General features: G+C 37.5%; 1 long non-coding RNA gene across 1 annotated transcript; it reads left to right on the top strand.

The window, feature by feature from the left end:
• Positions 1-2,270: 2,270 nt before the first annotated feature.
• LOC120113258 lies at positions 2,271-2,453 on the top strand. The gene is made up of 2 exons (XR_005515060.1): positions 2,271-2,304; positions 2,342-2,453. It is a non-coding gene; the product is annotated as an uncharacterized LOC120113258 (long non-coding RNA).
• The last annotated feature ends 2,064 nt before the right edge of the window (positions 2,454-4,517 follow it).

The following is a 4,517-nucleotide window of genomic DNA, read 5'->3' as shown; positions in this document are numbered from 1 at the left end:
CGTGGGCACTAGGTGCCTCACGTGCCTCGCAGAGGCGGGGGCGTGACAGGTGTGAGGCCCAATAGTCCCACATCGGAAAGACTCGTTTTAGAGCCGGGGCATATGAGGCGGGTGTCTCCTAATCCTGCAGACGCGTTTTGGAAGGAAAACAAAATCGGGGAGGGGTGAAGGACGCTTGCGTGAAGCCCCAGAACCGGACAATATCTGACAGGGGAGCCCCGTGTTCCCCCCTCATGTGGCCCCCACGTGGGCACTAGGTGCCTCACGTGCCTCGCAGAGGCGGGGGCGTGACATTTGGTATCAGAGCTTAGGTTTAAGATTACTTGGGAATCATGATTAGTCATATCAGAGCTTAGCTTTTAGGATTCTAAGAATTTGTCGGAAAGTTTGAGAGATGGGGCAAGAAGACCAATATCTTTGTTTACTTTTGTTAGTGGTAAATTTGTGCTATCTTATCTGAATTTTGTGATACTGAAATCAAAATGCTAGCTAACTATGTTTATAGCCAAATTATGAATAGACTATTTTGAGAGTTTTCTTGATGGAGTAATTTGTATTCCAAGATATTATTAATTGGATTTTGACTAAGTTAAGTGAAAGAGTATTAGTCATGGAATATTATCATGCATTGTGATTATTTATTATTTAAGTGAACTTGTAAACTCAAAAATTGATAAGGAGGTATACTATGATTTTGCTTAATTTTGAAGATAATTTTTTTAGAGGCAAATTAAGATCCATTTATATAAAGTTGTTTAAGATTTGGGCTATGAAACCTTTTTACAGTGCTTGATTAAAATATTCTTCGAGGATTGAAAACTGTATGCGGATCATGTATGAAACTCCTGTGTAGATGGAGAAGATATTTGGGATAAAATTCTAAAATTATTCTTTGGCTTTACCGAGAATTTGAAATTTTAGATCTTTTCAAATTACAATATAGATTGGGATTTTGATTGGAAGTAATTTAGTAAATTATGAGAATACTGGTTGTTTAAATTATTTTAAGATGATCAACGATATTAACTCTATGATTGGAAAATATTTTCTGATGGGTTTTCTTGTTAAGGAGAATTTCGTTGTCAAAGAAAAAAATAGTGTTTTTGATTTTGATTGGATATTATCATGTTATTAATAGGTTCTTCTATCTGTTGTAAGAGAGAGAGAGAGAGAGAGAGAGAGAGAGAAATCTGGCATCCCAAGTCTAGGATTAATGGTTCTTGCATTAGCTGATCTTGGATTTGGAATGTTTTAGCCTAGATCTCTTTTCTCTTAAATTTGTAGCTTATTCTTTTGACAGAATTAAGAAATAATTATCAATCTTGAGGAAATAATTTTATTGGAGATTGTAAAGTATTCATCTCGGTGGATTATTATTAATTTAAATTATCGTCTTTGGATCCAAATAATAGATCTTGTTCATGTCTATCGGAGACTATGTGATGTATATAAAACTTCAATTCAAAGTTTGGATTTAAGCCGGTCTAGGGTCTTTTGTCAATATTGTTGCGGTTGCTGATAAAATCTAGATTTGCATAAAGAACTTGTATTTTAGAGGCTTACATGGTTATGATGAAGGATTTTTAATAAATGCTAAAGATCTCGATGAAGAAAACTTTAGGAGAGATGGTTGAGTTGGTTTTACTCATTTGTATTGATTTAACGCCTTCTAATTTGGACGAGCATTGAGAGAATTCTTCTGGTTGATTTTACATGGAGTTTGACTTAGAATCCTCTAGTTGAACTGATAAGAGAATTAAGATTCAATCAATTTTGACCCGAGGGTGGATCTAGACGGATGGCTTGAGGTAAAGTAGGGGACGAGAATTAAAGATTTCTTTCTAGGCTTTACGTGAAAATTGAAATTTTGGATCTCCTTAGTTCAAAATACAAGGTAGTATTTTGATTAAAAAAAAAGTTATTAGTGAATTCAAAAAAAAAAAATGGTGGTTTAAATCAGAGTGCGCAGCGAAAGCATAGTGGTCTAAACTATTTTTCTAAGTTGGTCAGAAGTATTATCCCTTTAATTTGGCAAGTTTTAATAACAAAAGACTTGATTTGATTTTGAATTTTTAGATGTCGCTGCACTATCTTAGGTTCTCTAATTTTATGTCATGCTAAGGAAATGCTTAACATCTTGAGACTAGAATTAATAGATCATCGATTTTGATTTTGGATCTGGAATATTTTGGTGTAGACCTATTTCCTCCTAAATCTGAAGCTTGTACTTCTTCAATTAATATCAACCCTCTATTTGAAAGAACTTGAAGTTGTCAAGTGACTTTGATGAATATTCCACTAGGGGTGGATTAGAGTTATTTATGATCTAATCTTGTGATAGATCGATTAATCAAGAGTAGTTGATATTTTGACAAAGAAACTTGATGTTCTTATTCAAAATTAAGACGTTGATTTTTATTTATGAGAGAGAGAAGTTTGATTTACATCATCTATAAAAGGAACCAAATCTGGAGGTATTGGACCTTATTCTTATGATAAGATGAAATTATATTGATAAGTAGAACTATTGGAAGACTGAGGTTAGTCTTCTAGTAGAGAAGAATGTTGTTGGTTCTATGAATAATCTGAAGGTAGCTATGTAATTTTCATCAGTGGGATTTTCTATTGTTGACAATTCTTGGAAGAATCTTGGGCATCTTAAATTTAGTATTAACGGATTGATGGTTACTTGGTTGGACTTAGATCTGGAAAGTTTTAACATGGATCTCCTATTCCTAATTCTAACATTGTTAATCTGGCTATTTGAAAGGGCTTGAGGTTTTATAAGACAAAGGTTGATCATTATATCATGGGAAAAAAAAATGAGGAGCATTTGATACTAAAGCTTTCTCCTACTTACATTTAACCGATTAAATTTCTATGTAGAATTAATCAGGAGCAATTAATTTCTTGAAAAAAAAAAGAATTATGACATTTTAATCCAAGGCTGGAAGGTTAGTCTTATTTTGAAAGAGATCAAAAGAACTTGCTATGAATCATAGATGGAAAGGATTAAGTTTTAAGATGCCATAATTTTGCCAAAATCTTGTGAGCCTGCATTTCGAGATGGGGATTGTTTAGGAGCTCGGGAATGATATGATGTTTTTATACTTTCAAAATTTGAAGCCTTAAGTGAGTTAATTTCGAGGACGAAATTATTTTAAGGGAGGAAGAATGTGAGACCCTGGAACTGGGCCCGGTCCACTTGACCGGCCTAGTCCCAAGTTTTGGCCTCACGTGCGGCGCACGTGAGGCAACGGGATGGAGGGATCCATCCCGAAGAAGAAGGAGCCCCTGTTTTAGGGCTCCTTCTCCTTCTCCCTCTCCTTTGAGTCCACCGAAGGAGACCGCCACACCCAAGGAAGAAAGGGGGAGGGTCTTCTTCGCGTTTCCGGAGAGAGAGGAAGAGGGAGAGCCGAGAACACGGATGACCCTTTTTCCTTCATTGCCGCCGGAAAGGAAAGTCGTCGGACCTGCATCGGGGCTGAGGTAAGGCCTTCTCCTCTTCCTCTCTTGGTGATTAGCCATGGTGTATGGGGGTTTTGAGCCGGCCGATCGCCGGATTTTGGCCCAAAACGGGATGCTCTGCTTCGGCTGTATGCTTTAGCCGTCGGCGTGTTCGCTACCGGGGGTGGTCGGGCTTGCTCCGCCGCCTCCTGCCGTCGTCGGGGCCGGCCACCATGGTTGCCCCGGAGTCTGACCGAGAGGGAAGAAGAAGAAGAAGAAGGGGGGGTCACGGGACCCCCTGTTTCACCGAAGGAGAAGAGGGGGGAGTCGGGAGAGAAAAGAAGAAAGGAGAGAAAAAAAAAGAAGGAAAAAGAAAAAGAAAAGAAGAAAAAGAAAAAAAAAATGAATAAGAGAGGGGGGTGGTTTACGGGTATGAACCCGCACTCGGAGTGCTAGGCACTCCTGCAGGGCCACCCATGGGAGGATATTAAAAATTTAAGTCTTTGTATATATATATTGTGATGAATTTTAAAAGAAGAAAATGGTTTTTGAATATTAGGTTCTGCGAGGGATTTGCGGAATTAATTAGATTTATTGTGGATCGCGTTTGCAAGGTAAGTGATGTAACCTCTTTTCTAGATTTATCAGCAAACTATAAGTATGTTTTACGAATCGAATTATTCGTGATTTCGAATTTGATGTATGGATTATATGTATATTTTTAGAATATTGTATGACTCTGATTGAACGTAGTTGCTTCTGATTTGAATTGTGTTTAATTGCTCTGACATTGTACTTTTCGGCTTAGAACACTCAACATAATGTAAAAAAAAAGATAAAGACGTGAAATAGATTCAGACTTGCAGTCGGGCTATGTTGAGGACCCTGTCAATGGGGGCTAATACATTGGTACCGCAAGAAGAATAGTCGGTGATATGACCCTGCCACAGGGAACATGTGGCCATAGATCCTGGCTGTTGAGTTGAATCTGATAAATTGAAATAACATAAGATATGAACAATATTTGGTTTTGACACTGCATGTTTTCATGACTGAATTATGAAATAGAG

This window comes from Phoenix dactylifera, chromosome 15 (genome assembly GCF_009389715.1).
Source record: "Phoenix dactylifera cultivar Barhee BC4 chromosome 15, palm_55x_up_171113_PBpolish2nd_filt_p, whole genome shotgun sequence".
NCBI lineage: Eukaryota > Viridiplantae > Streptophyta > Magnoliopsida > Arecales > Arecaceae > Phoenix > Phoenix dactylifera.
This window is presented reverse-complemented; position numbering and strand designations above follow the sequence as displayed.